Here is an 18177-nt window from a genome sequence, read left to right on the forward strand (position 1 = left end):
TTGATAGTTGCCCACTGTCCTATTGATACTGCTGTGTAGGGTATATGAAATCCAATTGAAGACAATCCCAAAAAAACACAACGAGAAGGAAACGAGAACATGGAGACGCAGGAGCATATGTTCTGCCACTGAGCTCTATCCAGTCCTTGGTATTCAGTGTCGAGCCTTTGTCTTGCTTATATTTATTGATACAACTTATAATGGAGTTGGGAGGAAAGTTTACAGAATAAAAAAAGTGCCAAAGTGTCTTACTCGTCCTCGAAAGATTAGGTAGAATAGGAAAATGCACACGAATCAGGCATAGTCCCTGGTGGTCTAGTGGTTAGGATTCGGCGCTCTCACCGCCGCGGCCCGGGTTCGATTCCCGGTCAGGGAAGCTGTACTTTTTTTTAAAAAAAATGTGCTCTTGGTATATATTGTAAAAGTTTACTATATTTGTACATATTCATTTATTATCAATTTTCTATCCAATTTCCAATTAAAAATAGATATCGTACATTCCAACGTGAGGCAAGTGATACCGAGAACAGGCAAATATAATTTTAAATTCATTATATGTGATTGAATTGAACAAGTAGAAAGAACATTACATGAATCACGTATGTAAAATCCGTCCATTTTTTCATCCCAGGTCTGTTTTTCGAATAAGGTCACTGTTTGTTAGGAAGAAGAAAAAAGATCTACAACAATCTTAAACTCTTGTCCTACTGGTGCTATGGGGCGGGCGTCCACCATTCGGGGAGGAGACAGGGACAGAACAGGTTTGAACGAACTTTATTATTCTCTTCTCTATAAACCAGCTCGTAAACAATGAATCACTTATCTGTGTGTGTACTTATCTATACATGAGGGAGGGGGTGAGTACAGTACGTGAGCCCGGATAGCTCAGTCGGTAGAGCATCAGACTTTTAATCTGAGGGTCTAGGGTTCAAGTCCCTATTCGGGCGGGTGCTTTCTTTTTTTTTTTTGTCACTGTCATAAATTCACTTTTAAACAGAGACACAGAATGATTGCTTCACCTCTCATAAGCAATAGTCCTGCTTTACGCCACTGGTTATCTCCGTTAATTTCCTTGTGATGTTTTTAACATTATTGTCGGAAACTCAGTTAGGGACCTGCTGTTTTGTATAGCTCGAATCAACTAGAGTAGTGGTCCATGATGTGCAAACGTGATCTCTCATCTCTGCGATGCTGCTTGGAAGAAATTGGCGAATTACGTTGATCCATACAACATTTTACGGAAACTAAGCCGTTTGTAAAAGAAAAATTACAACATGATTGATATGTGTCATATGCAGCAGAGGTAGATGCAAGGGGGTTCTTGTTGGGGAGGAAAAGGAATGCAGACCCTTTAAGAGGGCAGAGACTGCAGCAGGAAGAGGGTGGAGGGGGGGGGGAAAAGGGGAGGGGACAAGGGAAGGAGTTTGGTTGTTACAGAGAGAATAAAGAGTTTGGACGTGAGCCAACGGTGTCCTTCCTCGTTTATGTATGCACGTGTATTTAGCATAGCTCTCAACCATTTGGGTCGCAAAGGCGGGTGAAAACACCCGATTTTATTTTTGGTGGGTGAGAGGCCCATTGAAACGAATGGGCATGCAGGAGACTTGGCAGGTGAGTCAGCTGTTTACAAGGCGGGTGACACCCGCCAAAAGCGTGTGAGTTGAGAGCTATGTATTTAGGCCACAACAACTGGCGACGAAGCGCCGGAACCTGTACCACGAGAGGAGAAAAAGGGTCCACCAAGGAGGGGATCACCAGCCGTGAGGAGGACAGTGGCTAATGAAGGAGTCCAGGCCACGAAGAAGCCGGAGGAGACGTCACCAGGCGGATCACAGTGGAAACTGCAAGGAGGAGCACAGCACTGCTCGGCGGAAGGAGGACGCGCCGGAGGAGGAGACGGACAGCACAACAACGCGTGCCATCCCCGCGGTAAGGAGGACTGTCTGGGAGGGGCCTGAAGACACGAAGGTGAGCGGTGAACGCCCAGAGCGCGCAGGAGCACTCTAGAGGCCCCATGTCAGGAACGGGCCGCGTGGCAGTAACAACAAGCTGCCTTGCTCAATTACATACGCACGTGGAGAGAAGGGCACAGGACGAGGAGGAGGCACACATGCCCACTGTCACTCTGCATCAGGGAGGCCGCGTAAAATCTATAAACACACAGCCTTCCCTCACAAAAAAACAAGAAAAAAATCAAAAGGGAGCGCAGCAAACGAACGGAAGACACGATATTAAACAGGCTGCAGGCTAAGTCGCTCTAATACAGCCATAAGTCACACCAAGAGAGCAGCATATAAAAATAAGCAGACAGGACAGAGGACACTAGAAATACACGTGGGGAAAAGAAACACACTCGACTACACCCACCCCAGACATAAGGAAGGCACATCCCACCAGCACCATGTCAGAGGGAGCAACACCAGCAGGCAGTGGGTGCAGGCGCACAAGCCTTCGCAGGGGAAAACCTCACACCACCAGCCACTTTTCTACAGCCCCCAAACCCATTCACACTGCAGCCACAGCAGGATCAAGGCCAGAGATGGGAGGAGTGGATGGAGGAATTCAAAGACATCATGAGAGCTGTGGGGAACCAGGAAGCACCTAACAAGATAGACATGTTCAAAAACCTTGTGGGAAAAGAGATCAAAGGGATCATAAACCACCCCCCCTAAGAGAAAACAACATACCAACGCATCACGGCTGGAAAGTTAGTCCCCCTCCCGAACAGGGACTCTGAAAGATACATTTTTAATCAGTGTACACAAGTACCACACAAGACAATTGGCAAATTCATCCTCCGACTCCAAAGGAAAATAACATACTGTGACTTTGCAAACTTCAATGACGACGAAGCCATCAGGCTGAGAGTAATTGAAGGATGCATATCCTCACAGTTCCGCAAACACCTGCTGAAGAAACCCTCCCGCTACAAGAAATAGCAGACCTCACGAGAGTGTACGAGAGAGTGGATGTGCAAGCAGCTGCCATAGAAAACCTGAAGAAAGTAGACACAGTGACTGCCCTAGCCACCACCCCACAAGGACAGACCAGATATCCTGGTCCACAAGGAACACCAGACGGCGCCCAGCACAGAGACAGTGCTACAGGTGCAGTTTTGAGTTTCCCCACAAAGGCCAATGCTTAGGCATCGGGCAGATGTGCATGAGATGTGGGCAGGAAAATCACTTCCAAGCGATGTGCCTAGAGAAAGTACCACAGTTACCCGCCTACAGGCAACCACTGATATGAGCAGCGATCAAAAGATACGACCCACCAAAAGCACCCATTCCTCGACCACACCAGGAGAGAGACAGCGGGAGAAACATCCAAAACAGAAACACAGCAACATAGCCCATCCAGCAAGGGTTCATAAGAGCAGTGGAAAACCTAAACGTTCACTCGCCAGGAAGGCAGTTCGACATGACGGAATAATTCACCACCCTGATACCAAACCAGGCAGAGGAACAAAGACAAGGGCAAGAGTACACCGCACATGACCCGTATGAAAACCCCCCAATTGAGGGAGAAGAGCTCTCTGCAGGAGAATCATGCTACGAGTACAATAGGTACAGAAAAGCATACGTCCGATTGATAAACGACAGCTTAGATGACAGTGCAGCCCCGAAAGTGACAGTGCAAAGAGGGGAGCTGTTAAACCAATTAATTATAGAAACTGGCGCCACAGTCAACCTGATGAACGAAAGAGCCTACAACGTCATTGCGAGCCTGTACCCCTTATAACCTTCGCAAGATCGCATTTTCCAGTGGGGAGCAAACATCCTTTTTCAATCTGAGGGCCAATTCAGCTGTGATCTGATACACAGAGGGCGACGGATATCCCCCACCATTCATGTCATACACAGCCCGGCAACCGGGAGGTGTCTCCTCAGCTACCGGATGGTCAAGGCCCTAGCACGAAAATGACATTCAATACGACCCGTCAGAAACCGTACACAGCCTTCCTCCAAATACCCAAAGTCTCAGACCATGTTCCCAACGTGAATTGAACATAGATGATCTCAACGAGACATTGCCTGAGCTATTCAGAAGAGTGGGAAAACTGAAAGACACAGTCTTAAACTTCATATCGACCCCACAGTAACACCGGTGCTGCAGCACCCTCGCAAAATAGGATTCCACCTACAAGCTTGAGTAACGGGTGAACTGCAACTACCCCTCGAGAATGACATTATCGAGAAAGAGTAGATGGTCCCACCCCGATGGTGTCCCCCTTAGTGGTCGTGCCCAAAAATGACACCCTCTTACGCATTTGCGTGGACATGCAGATCCCCAATACCACAATACAGAGGGAGAGACACCCGGGCCCAGCATTGAAGAAATGCTGGTGAGACTGAACCAAGCAACACTGTTCTCCAAATTAGTTCTCAACCAGTGTTAACACCATTTGTTAATTGACCCTGCGTCGAGACCAATAACCACATTCACAACGCACAAGGGACTGTTTCGCTACAAGCAGCTCAACTTTGGAATATCGTCTGCAGCCCAAATATTTCAAGAAACAATCCAACAGCTAATAGCTCCCGTCACGAAAGCACTAAACTACAGTGATGATATCCTTGTGTGCGGGATCACTCAAGAACAGCATGACACAGCGTTAAGATCACTGTGCAACATACTCCACAAGGTGGGCATCACCCTGAATGGACCAAACTGCACCATCAACAAGCGGAGGCTGCGTTTCGTTGGCCACATTTTCTCTGATCATGACCGATCCCGACAAGATAAGCGCCATCGTCAACCTGGAAGCACCAAACGACAACGCAGAATTGTGCTCCTTCCTAGGAATGGCGGGATACTGCACTGTTACCTTCCCCATTATGCCACCCTCACAAACCCCCTCCAGAAGCTTCTCAAAAAGGACGCCCCCTTTGAGTGGAATGAGCACTGCCAAGAAGTGTTCCACTCCATCAAAGATGAATTAGCCAGCAAATGGCAAGTAGCGTACTTCAACCCAGAATGGGACACCAAGATCACTGTGGATGCCTGCCCGGTAGGACTGGGTGCCATACTGGCAAACATAGACCAGAGTAACAGGGGCTGCACAGAAGTAGTAGCCTACGCTAGCAGAGCACTATCCACCATCAAACAGGCCTACTCCCAGGCCGAACGGGAGAGCCTAGCAGCGGTCTGGGCATATGAGAAGTTTCACCACTTCTTTATTGGCCGGACATTCGTCTACATCACGGACCATCAGGCATTGCTCTCACTCTTTGGCAACCCCAAAACAAAAATCCCCCACACATTGAAAGATGGGGGATTAGACTCCAAGCTTATGATTATACCATTGTTCACAAACCAGGAGAAGAAGCCAACACAGCAGACTATCTATCCCGCCACCCCGAAGGAACACCTGAGGAGGCCATGGGATAGGAGGCGGAAGCCTACATAGCATACCTATCACTCAACGCTCTACCCCCGCCATTATAAGTGACCTCTTTGTAGACAAGAGTAGAGCAGACCACACCATCCAGGCAGCAATTCGCCTGACGAACGACAACAGGTGGAGACACCTGAACACAGAACACTTTGTGAACAGGTAGGTGGACAAAAGAGACCTTCGACGGATGTTGAAAATCCACAGTGAGGTTGCCACAATGGACCAAGGGACCCTGCTACGAGGCAACCGCCTATTGGCCCCCAAGAGTCTGAGGAAAACACTAGTGGCCATCACCCATGTGGGCCACAGAGGAGTCGCTAACACAAAGAAGATTCCTGTGCATGGACACCATTGTAGAGGACACGCTTATGCACCGCACACCCTGCCAAAAGACAGTGGCTAACAGCCCTCCATGCCCGCTCCAAACGGTACCATTACCAGAGGGGCCATGGCAAAGAGTAGCAATGGACTGCTACAGCCCTTTAGAAGAAGTGGGTCACCTTCTACTGACCATCGACAAATACTCACGCTTTCCCTTTGTAAAGCACGTGCAGTCCACAGCATTCCATCATGTGGTGGGGGTAATAGATTAACTATTCAGTGAATGGGAAGGGTCCCCAACACCGTCCAAACAGACAATGGGCTACCGTTCCAAGGCTAGGACTTCCAGAAGTTTGCGACCCGCCTCGGATTCCGCCACCAAAGAATCACACCACTATGGTCACAAACCAACAGCATGGTGGAACGGTTCATGGCCACCATCAAACGGGATTGGCAGAAAGCAGCCGTGGAGCAGATGGCAATGCCACAAACCATCTCCCAGATGTTAAGGAGCTATCGAAACACCCCCCACAAGACAACTGGGCGGAAACCCACAGGGCTGATAAGATACAAGCCAAGGACTCGGCTACCACAGCTGGAAGACTACACCCAGAAGAAGATGCAGAGATTAGAGAAAGAGAGGCTGAGAAAAAGAGGAAAGCAAAGGAGTGGCGGACCGGAAGAGAAGGGCAAAAGACCATCAACTCCCGGTCGGCTAAGTCGTACTCATCAGACAGAGGCACCAACAGAAGACAGACGCAAGGTATGCGCCAGAGCCACTCCTGGTCACGGAAGTGAAGGGGCCAATGATCACTGCATTATCAGAAGAAAGAGAAATAATTTGCGATGCCTCCTTCTTCCACAGGCTACACCAAGAAGAGACCAACACCAGCCCTGTGATGACAGTAGAAGAAGAAAAACCCAGTTCAAGATAGAATGATGATCCTCTGGTCAGAGTCCCGGAGGGAGAGACTCGTGAGTCACCAGGTTGCCCACACCGAATCATACGGGTGCCCCCACGTTTCATCGAGCAAATGTAGACCACAAACCTCTCTGATAAGCAACGGGGGGAGGTGTAGCAGAGCAAAAGGAACGCAGCACCTTTAAGAGGGAAGAGACTGCAGCAGGAATAGGGAGGAGGGACTGGGGAGGAAGTGAAGGGGACAAGGGAAGAAGTTTGGTTGTTATGGAGAGAATAAAGAGTTTGGACGTGAGCCAACGGTGTCCTGCCTCGTTTATGTATGCATGTGTATTTAGGCCACAACAATTCTCTGTCCCTCTCGAATCTTCTACCATGTCCATCGTCAATGCCAGCATTACTTACCGGTAATCTTCATTACTACTTGTCCTACTCTTCCTCTTCTCAGTACTTATGTTATGAGGCCTTGCAGGAATCCCTTTCCTATTTTTTCTTTCACCTGAGATATATTACCTCCCTTTTTACCCCAAAACGCTGCTAGTTTAACCAAGCTGAATCATGGACCCTTCCACACCCAGGGTGGGTGAGGAGTGAAGTCAATACAGTGACAAGGAAGTGCAGGACTAGTAGTAATGAAGATTACTGTTAAGTAATCGGAATTATATCCACGTTCATCTTCCTCGTCCCAGTACTTACATTTTGATGTGTACCCAAGCACCAAGCTAGGGATGGGACCAAAGAGACAAAACACTAATTGACAATGAGCATTGCTGCATCCCTCCACCAACTTTATTAATCAACAGACAGCAATTCCCCCGTTCCTGTTGTGAGTACCAGGTGGGTGATCTGCAAATGTCCTGCACGAAGACACCTTGAGCATCAAACCATGAGGCAGCCATGCCCCTGGTGGAACGACCCTCAGCATGGCAAGTATGGGAATTGCAGACGCTTCATACACCATCTGGATCGTTATCCGATGCCATCTGCTAATTGTCACAACTGAGGCCTTTATGCATGCCCTGGCAGTCCCAAAAGTTACCAATATATTGTGGGGGCTTGCAAGGCCACTTGAGCCGACCCATTGGTGCTTGAGGCACAGCACCTCTGTTGGTTGCCAGGATCACCCGCTCTTACAATGGTGCAGGGCGGACCCTGGTCAGCAATGTGGACACAGGCTGGGGGGTGTCGGTGCACCCATGGATGCCTGTAGCATCCTGTTACTCGGGTGGCATGTGTGGCCCCTGGCAACCAGGTTGGCATGAGGGGTCCACAGCAACAAGGCCTGCAGGACCGTGGTCACACGGTGTGGGCCTGAAATGAGAGGCAGACACAGGAGTTCCATTCTTGGCGTCTGCCGTCGTTCTACCGCATGTGCGCGCAGAGGATTCCTTTTATTAGCATCCAGTCATGACACATCTTAAAGGAGCCGAACACCACACAATAGACTGACTGATTTGCTGACTGTCCCTGTTTTTTGAAGGCACACCGGGACCGCTCTTGAAGGCACACCGGGACCGCTCTTCTGAAGTCAATGGTTTACCAAGGCTCCTCTTCTGCATTCTTGGGATCCTGGAAGAAAGCAGGAAAACCACATTCTGTGAGGTATGGGATTTTGACACAACCTTAGGAAGAAACTTGGGATCACATTTCAAGATCAATGATTCTGTCCTAATGGTAAGGAAACATGGGTTACATAAAAGTGCCCCTATCTCCCTTAGGTACCGTGCTGAGGTTATAGCATTGAGAAAGGCCTTTCTAACAGTAAAAAGCATAATCTCAATCGCCGAAATGGATTCAATGGGGGGCCCTGCATGCATTGCAACATCAAATCCTATGGAGGTGCACCCTTATGAGTGAGAGGCCTAACGGAGGCTAGACTCCCCAGAAACCGGCCCACCAATCCTTCTCCTTCCCGTTTTCCCTCTGACCCTACCCTAAAGGAATTTCTGTCAATTTTAATTTTATACTAAGTGCAACATCTCTTGATTCTTCTGACCAATTTTTTCCATACACACATCAATGGCAAGTCGCAGATAAACAATTTCAATTTGCAAGCTATAGGCCAGGCTTCAAACACTTGCCACCTGCAGCCTCCACACGCACACAGCATATAATTTATTTCTCTCCAAAAGTCAATTATCTGTCAACTGCAAGTTTGTGATGCTGAATGTCTATATTTTAGCACTTAAACACCTTGAAGATATTTAAAGGATCCCCAAGCTGTGTTCTCACCCTGGAAGGTAGATTTGGGAGATGCTATATAAAAGCACATTAGGTGATTGGATCATGGGTGAACATTTCAAATTGGCAGGCATAAAAGTCAACCAAGTGCTCAATTCTCCATCCACACCGCACAGCATTTCTTACTCGACATAAGTTCTCTAGCCAATGGTTGGTGTGTAGTGCCGCGGAAGTACCACGAAAGTACTGTTTGCTGTGGAAAACTTTGGAACCTGAATACTGTGGATTGCATGCTGAGAAGCCCCAGCGAGTCAGCCTCATTGTACGAGTGGCATGACAGTCTTGGGAGGACTCCATTCTCTGCAACACCATTTGGTTGCTCTTGCTTTAAAGAAAAGTAAGAAGACTTTGTCTGCGACTGTGTTTGGGACTCAGTGTCTGGTCCAGTTTGCTTCTGGACCCCCTCCCCCTCCCCTTTTTCCTCTTCTCCCTCCCCTCTCCCCTTTCCCCTCCCCTCCGAGTGTTTTTGGAATCACTCCCCACCCCATCCCCCTCCCCTTCCCTGTGTTTTCGCCTTGCCCTGAATGTGCGTCAGTTCCAGTATTTGAATACCTCCTTCTTTCACCCTCAGGTTGCCTGTATTCGATTGCTCCGCCCCCCGAGCCTCGGGTTGTGTAGTACATATACCCCCGGACCTGCACACTCGCGCGCGCACCGCGGAAGTACCACGAAAGTACTGTTTGCTGTTCGCGGTGCGCGGTGTGGGGCTGGTGGGGGCGCAGGCACCTCTGGTTAAACTATTGTGGTTAGTGTTGTTCATTTTAAGGTTTTAGGGCCAGTTTGTTACTTTTTTAAATTTAGTTTAAAAAACAAAATAAAAAAAAAGTTAATTTTAAATGTGCCTAAATATTCTGTTTTCGGTGTCGTTTAGTAACATCTAAAAGATGCGCATATATATACTTTAAGAACTAATATGCCCCCGCTTCTGAATGTATGGAGAACAGTACAAACAACAGAAAATGCAGAGGAAATTACAAGCAACACAAACAAAGCAGTTAGCAACATAACGCCATCTTGCTCGACTCCTAAAGCAATCCCTGGCCGCAAGAAGCGTGGGAGAAATAATGATTCTGCTCGTAACCTCACAGATATTAGAACTTTCTATTCACCCTCTGTCCCCATCGATGTATCTAACAATCCTGCTGTCCTAGAGACAGATAATGAAACATTAGGTGGAAATCCAGCCTTAGCTTGCCCATTAGATAAAGCAAAACCTACTGCTTTGCATGAAGAGGAAGATGTCATAGAAATGACTGCATGTAACATATCTTTGTCTGACAGTACAGTACTCAGAGGTGAATCAGTGGCTTATGCAAGCGTTGTAGGCGATCAATCAGTGTTTCCACCTGCTCCACACTTAGTTGATCCTTTGACTGTTGACATGGTCGATTCACACAGTGATCTGTCAAATCGTGCCATGTTAGAAAAATTATCCGTCTCGCCAAATATTTCCGAAATCGCCCATCGGAATCAAGCAGTGACTTCATCATCCTTTTTAGTCCCTACCCCACTCAAACAAAATGACATACAAACTCAGCAAGAGAATGATGGTTTGTCTAAAGTTGTGGTCATGACTTTTGAAGCCATGCAAACCACCATGAACACACTGGTTAAACTTTTTGACACATTAAATGACAAAATGAAAGTGCAAACTGACCAACTTAATACTGTTCTTGCTTTGAAAGCTAAATTTGATACAATTCAACTACCAAGTGTGATACTAGCTGCCCAAAGTAAGCAATCAGACAAAGCGAGATTGGCTGACATGGCCACCTCTCCAGTCAAAGGATTGGGTGATTGCACGAGTGCAAGCCCAAAGACTTGGACACCAGTGTTGCCATGCTTCCCCAACATTATTGTTGAGCAGCTTGTTAATAATCAGACTGCTCCGGTCTTGTTGGATAAGCCGGGAAGTGAAACCCCTATGAAAACTGCCAATAACGATATTGTTTATACCATCTTTTCCAAAACAGATCATGCTGAAAAGCAACAAAGCTTAAAAAAACGACCTTGCAAAATGACAAAGAAATCGAAAAATATCAAAGGTGCAAATCAAACGATGACAGCTGCCTCAAAGCAGTTCATAAAGCTCCTTAAAGTGCCTAGCTCTAATTCTCAAATCGCATCTACTGCTGTCTCAAAAAAATATACACAGTTAGCGCAGGCTCGTAAATCAAAACTAACTACCACAATTTCATCAAACACAAGTGTGACACCCCACAAGCCATTGGATGACCTCATACAAGCAGTCAATTCTCACGCAAAAACTATTAACTCTAAACCTTCTACTACGGTCCCAAAATCTTGCGTTCCCAATCTGAATGAGAAAGCGCAGGGTGACGACAGTTAACATGCTGCCTTACGGCGCAAGGAGATTAGAAAAGAAGTTGATGCCTATATGGCACAATTTTCTGTTCAAAGAGATATGAAAGTACCAGAATTCATTAACAAGCTTACCGTGCCCTCAAATCCCTGTGAGTGTCAAGAGGATACGGAAAAGGTACAGCATTTTCAACAGACAAATCTCCAAATGCTGCCAACTAATTCCAACAAGTCAGCAAGTTTAAGAAAGCTCACCTCTGGTGTAGAGTACTCATCGCATTCTAGTGAATCTCTTAATAAACAAGGAAGCGTTGCTAGTAATCAATCGAAACTGACCAATCAAAATGATGGTTATTGTGCTGAAATAGCCCAGATGCTGAAAGCATTACTTCCAGCCAAAACTACTCTAGAAAACAGTAAGCAACCCTCAATACTGCCAAACAAAAATGTGATGCCCGTAAAGGAAGTACATCAAACAAAACCTAAAAAGCAAAATTTAGGTTCACTAATTCTTGGTTGTCGTCCAGACCCATACCCACAATATGCCCTAAATCGGCAAAGTATCATGGAACTATTCCCTGATATTGAAATACTGGATGACATTATCAGTTCAGACATTGAAAAGGTTGAGTTCATCGCCATTAATCAACTAAGTACAGTTAGATTATGGTTTCGATCAAGAGTCATCAGAAATCTCGTTTGGCAAGCTAAAGAGGATTTGTTTCATATGGGTTTTTTGTAATCTGCGAATCACAAGATGTAGGCTTGCCCAACTCCTTGTCAAAAGAGGGCTTCAAAAAACGGTGTCATGGTGTCTAAATGATGATAATCAAGAGAATGAAAATGGTAAAAACAGAAATGTCAATGTCAATGTAAAGAAGCCAGAAGTTAACTAGAGCACATGGATAAATATGACGTAATTTCAGTAGTCTCCTGGAATACTTGTGGCTTTCGTCATCTTATTGAACACAAGAATGATGAGCTTTCCAAACACAGTATAGTTATGTTACAGGAGACCTGGATTACTGATACTATTCTTTGGGACAATCATGAGATTAATCTTACACCAGCCTTAAAAGGCCCGAGAGGCCGTCCGATGAGTGGCCTCATAACTGCCGCCAAAATTAGTGACAACATTTCAATTATTTACAAATACTCCCCAAACTCCTATTCTCAACTGACCATTGTTTCAATTAACACCATCCTATGTGCTCTGGTAAACTCGTACTGGAATCCAGCGGGAATTGATGATATGGGATTTGTTACTGGCGTGTCAACTTTGCTAGATTATATTACATCCACACCAAAAATAGAACAGACTATAATAGCTGGAGATTTAAACCTCCATTGCATAACCAAAATCAAGGCTGCTGAACAAAAAATAAGAATTTGGTGGAATCATATAATGGACTCACGACGCTTCTCAATGCTGAACGGAACTAGTCCCTTTGACTGTCCACCAAAGCCCACCTGGTCTCAAAGAGGGCTTAGCGGTACCATTGACTATATATATGTTGACAATAGACTATCTTCGCTTCCATTAGAATTTAGAATTAAAAAAAGGATGAATAGCGACCATAGTAAGTTATCTCTACAATGGTCCATTCCTAAATGACGTCGATTGCAAACAAAATCAAAATGGGTGGGACCCTTAACTGCTAATAACAGTGTTAATAGCGTACGTTGGACAGATCAGTCTATTACTCATTTTGGTCTGTTATTGAAATCAGCCTTTCACAATACAAATGCGGACCAAGCCCCCAATGTTTCAATTTATCATGAAATCATGCAAACCTTGAGCCAGCCGGTCTCGGGGGGAAAAAACCTCACCAACATAGAAATCACGTGTTTGATCCTATGTTAAAGGAAAGAAAAACACTATTTCGTAGGGAAAACGTGAGGCCAAATCCCTGCCGTTATGTGTTCGCTGTCAAACTCTCAAGCGCATCAACGCAAATTATAAAAACTGGTTACGTCATCATAAAATGCAAATGTTGCAAACTGATGGGGAACAAATGCTCGAAAATTTAAAGGATAAGAACACGACTCGCATATGGAAGGCTATCAATGACTCCACCTCCTCACAACAGACATCAAAACAAATTCAGCATGTTACTGAAGCATCATGGGTAGAATATTTTCTAAAAATTCTAGCTCCTCCTGATCACATAGGTCCTGTGGTAACCAGAATAAAATCATCACCCTTTTTTCTTAATATTGACAATTCAGATATATTGTGTTACATCAAATCCATCAGTGCCTCAAGAGCACCAGGGCCTGATGGCTTGTCAAACTACATTTTCAAACAACATCCTGAACTATGGACAAATATATTACACTCAATTTATGAACAAATTAATATTTGTCAAACTATTCCACGTTCATGGAAACATTCTATAATAGTTCCACTCTACAAAAAGGGCAATCGTGAAAAACCCGAGAGCTACGGGCCGATAGCGCTCCTTGATGCGCCGGGTAAAATCTACACAAGAATAGTGTTGAAAGAACTAAACCTTTGGATGAATATGTGCAATATGCGTGACCCATTTCAAACAGGGTTCGTGGAAGGCCTTGGCACAAAGCCAGACATGACAATACTTAACATGCTAAAAGCCAAATATCACGATCGGAATCAAAACCTGTACATTGCCTTTGTCGATTTTCGATGCGCTTTCGACTCAGTTGATCACCAATTGTTTAAACTGAGTAAATATGGCTGTCCTCAATCACTTAAAACTATAATAGAGAAATTACACTCAAATACAACCATACAAATTAGACTCACCATGGAAGGGCTCTTATCATCCTGTGTCAAATCTGAAAGAGGGGTCAAGCAGGGCTGTATTCTGGCCTCAACACTCTTTAATCTAGTCATACTGGATTTAAAGAATGAATTTGATGGCATAGAGTGCGATGCCTCAAAGTTGGGAACACAAAAAATAAGGTGGATTCTTTACACCGATTATTTGATGCTTGTCTCAGACCCCGAGGGGCCTGCAGAAGATGCTTAACTGCCTAGAGAAATACAGTGTAGCAAACAACCTAATTATCAACATTGAAAAAACACAGGTAGTCATCTGCCAGAAGAATAAAGACAGGAAACGTACAAAGAACTGTCGTTGGTATTTAGGTAAGCAAAATCTCAGTGTTGTTGATATTTATAAATATCTCGGCCTCCCCTTCTCAGGCTGCACTGGACACTACATAACATCAATAACTCTAGATGCTAAAATTCGAACTTTGGCCTCTCAAGCACTTGCCTAAGCAGGGTGGAAACAGATTGTGTTCTAGAGGGCCGGGTTTGTTCCAGATAGGCGACTATCACTCGAGAAATTGCCCAGTCCATAGTGTAATTTAGATAAGGTCTGGAGAAAATGTCAGTGCAGGTCGCAAGATGTGTTGGGTCCGCTGGCCCAGAATTTTAACCTGCCAGAAGAGGCAGCCCTGTATAATGCACCCATTGACGTACAGGTATTGCAGGGCTGGTTTTGGATAACAGCTGCCTGCTGGGCATTGCTAATACCTCCATCTTTAATAAGCGGTGTAAATTCCTCCTCATGCGACTTGCTCTCAACCTGGCAGACATGGCAGAAAAGGAGGTGGGCCCTGCGACCCAAGGCAGTTTATTGGTGGCTCATTTCTCCAGGAGGAGGAAATTCAATAGCAGCAAGTAGAGCTTGGGACCACCAGCAACAACCTCCGGGTTCAAGACACCTTTCAGGCATGTCTACAGGGGATTGTTACTGATTGTTTCTAATTGAATTTTATGGCCTACTCCCCACTTCCCCTCCCACCCCCTATCAACTTTCTTGGTTAGATGCCGAAGTCTGAGACCTCATTTTTTTCAAAGGAGCAGTGGTCCCAGCGTCCATCACAGTTCTATGGGAGTTTCCCTCTTGGCAGTTTGACCTCCCTTCAGTCCTAGTGCGTCTCTAAGTTGATGAGGCCGGTGAGGGTTCACCTCGGGTCCAAAGGGATCTGCATAATAATTTGCTTAGATGCTTTGTTTATGTTAGCTCAGGGCTCTCAGTTTGTTTGGATTCGGCTGGAAGTTAACCCTGTGCTTTCTACATTCTTTGGGGTTTGTTATAAATGTCAAGAAGTACATATCGTAGTCTTCGCAGTGTATCCAGCTTCTGGCCTTCGATACAGGTTTCAGTTCTGATTATTTTCCTTCCGGTTGGCAACCTCTCCAAGAAGGGAAGCCTCCTCAGGGAAGGGAGGGTCTCCCTTAGGCAGTTAGCCAGGGTTGTGGGGTGTTGTCAGTTTTCCTTCCAAACCTCCTTCCAAGCTATCTTCCCAGACCATTTTTGGGCTCTACAACGCCCCAAGACAAAAGCATCTTTGTAGGGGTCCGTCTTTTTAGCTGTTGGTGATTGTGTCACTGAGCGTAGGTTAGAGTTCCATGGGTGGCTCAGATATAGCGATGCCTGGAATGGCAGTGCAATTTTGAGTACCTCTCCGGATGTCATTAGGGAGTATAAAGGACAGCAGAGAGGGATGGGGTCAGATTTCCATAATGGAAAGTGGTCCGAGTAGAAGCCTCTGCAAATTAATGGTCTGGAGCTATTGGTGGGCTCTTTTACGGGCATGAGTTTTATCAAAATTAGGGGATTTGTTGTTTTGTCCTCTGGATAGATAATGTATCGGTGTTTAGATGAATAATTCATTGGGGGAAACTAGGTCCTAGGCCCTAGCAGTCCTAACAAGGGTATCCTGGCGTTTCCTTCTAGATCTGGACATTGTGCTGAAACAGAGTATTTTCAAGGGGTCAACAAGGCGGTCGTGGCTTGCAACTCCAGTCACCTCCTTGACTGAAACATCGGGATGTTGGACGGGGGTTTTTGTTAGCCAAGTTCTTGTCTCTTTGCTGTCTGATTTAGTACATCTCTTTACCTTGAGACCCATCTGCCAGGTTCCCCGGTTTTTCAGGTAGAGATAGGATCCCAATGCGCTAACATCTGATGCTTTGTCCAGGTTGGTCGTGCCCCCCCCCTTTTCGTATGCTTCCCTCCATTTGCCATGATTACCAGAGTATTAGTTAAATGCACAAACAGGTGGTTACGCTGGTTTTAGTAACCCATTTTTCACCTTCCCAGGTATGGTTCCCAGCATCTTCTGGATTGGTGAGGGATTATCCTCATCATTTTTCCTCTCCCCCGAAGCTCCTGTCGGACCCGACAGGTTTCCCTCACGTGCAGTGCTTCTGGGGTTCCTCTCCTTAATGGCTTGAAAGACTTGAGCTCTTTCCGGGGCTCCCAGAGACTTTAGGGGGGGTCTCTATATAAGTCATCAAGTACTCCTGGGCAGCCTCTTCCAAGTCTGAGTGGTTGTTTCTTCGGCATGGAGCCGCTGGGTTAGCTCAGGTAGCTCAACACTCCCATTCTGTTCCTGGCCTTTCACTGGTGGGGGGGTTCGTTTTCTGGTGAAATCATTCAGAAAGGACAAGGCTTACACGGCTATAAATGGGTTTAGACCTGTAATTCCAGCGGGGCAGGTTTGGTTAAAAAGGTGAGCTACTGGGTAGGCACTTCTTGGTGCACGGAGCCCTCAGTTCAATTAGCTTTAAGGTTCGACCTTCGACTGCACATTGTATTTTATGAGATGTTCATTTTTTCTTTATTATAGGAACTAAGTGTTTCATTCCTCCATTTCTTATCAAGCTTTCCGGAGGATAATAGGTTATGTGTGTTTAAATGTTTGAAATGTTTTGAATTGAAGAAAAGGTTTACTCCTCCTAATATCTCTCTGCTGCTGACTCCTATAAGAGAACACCATACTGGTGTTCCCTTTCACTTTAGCAAGATGAATTAAGGGGTTTTGTGGGAGGTGGTAATGTATATGTCCTTGTTTGTGGTGCCATGACTTCTTAGCCTTTTTCCTGTGGGAGAAACATTTTGGAAAGCAGCCGATTGGTCTAGAAATAACATTCAAAACTTTTTAATGGCAGGAATATTGTTTATATGTGATGCAAGGGCTTTGAACTTGCATAATATGAAGCCTCCTGTTGTGTCATAGAATGATTAATCCCCCTCACTAACGTGAGACAGGGTTTAGATTCTATTAAAGACAGGAGGCAAGTATTATCCCACCCACCCTCCCGTCCTTTTTTCTGTTTCTTATTCCACCCTTTCTTATTTGTTGTTCTTACAGCTCTGGGGTGGATTAATGTGGTCAGTGTTGCCCAGCACTCATGGGTTAAAGAGTGCTGCCCCCACCGTTGTGGGGGCGGAGTTAGTGACACGGCGGGAGGAGGAAAAGGGAAAGGGGATTATGGGAGAAGGTGCACGGAGCGCCAGTTAGAGAGTGGAGATACAGTGAATAAAGGAAGTGTAATCCAACCTCCGTGTGTGCGCGTCCTCCTTTGGCCCGGCCTCTCCGAGGCAACACTGGCGACGAGGCTTCTCCTTGCGCGCCCACGGAGTCCTCCACAGCGCTCCGCTGCTCCTCCTTTGGCTCTCCGCCACCCGACGCGCTGCGAGCGCACATAAATCAATCCGTTGGCAGGCCGCCAACGTCCTCGGCCGGAACGCCCTGGGCCTCCTCCTCTGGCAGTCCGCCAACGCTTCTCGCCCTGAACGGCGGGACCTCCTCCTCCTCCTGCATTCCGGCGGCCCACACAAGTGGAAGCCCTCTTCAATCAATCCGTTGGCAGGCCGCCAACGTCCTCGGCCAGAACACCCAGGGCCTCCTCCTCTGGCAGTCCGCCAACGCTTCTCGCCCTGAACGGCGGGGCCTCCTCCTCCTCCTGCATTCCGGCGGCCCACACAAGTGGAAGCCCTCTTCCTCCTCGCAGTACTTCACCAGCACATCCTGATTTGCCTCCAGGCCTCATCCTTTCATTTTACAGTCACCCTTTTCTCCTCGACTCCTCCGGAAAGTAAAGAAAGTCGTAGGTAAATCAAAGGAGCCCGCAGGACCACCACACGCCTCTGGCACAGCGCAACACAGTGCAGGGAAGTGCTCTGGACACCTA

General features: G+C 46.4%; 1 non-coding gene across 1 annotated transcript; it reads left to right on the forward strand.

Annotated features, from left to right (window-relative positions):
• Window positions 1–304: 304 nt before the first annotated feature.
• On the forward strand, window positions 305–376 carry TRNAE-CUC (transfer RNA glutamic acid (anticodon CUC)). The gene has a single exon. It is a non-coding gene; the product is annotated as a tRNA-Glu (tRNA).
• The last annotated feature ends 17801 nt before the right edge of the window (window positions 377–18177 follow it).

This window comes from Ambystoma mexicanum, assembly GCF_040938575.1.
Source record: "Ambystoma mexicanum isolate Mex_15411 chromosome 12 unlocalized genomic scaffold, UKY_AmexF1_1 Mex_chr12_unloc.1, whole genome shotgun sequence".
In the NCBI taxonomy this organism is placed as follows: Eukaryota; Metazoa; Chordata; class Amphibia; order Caudata; family Ambystomatidae; genus Ambystoma; species Ambystoma mexicanum.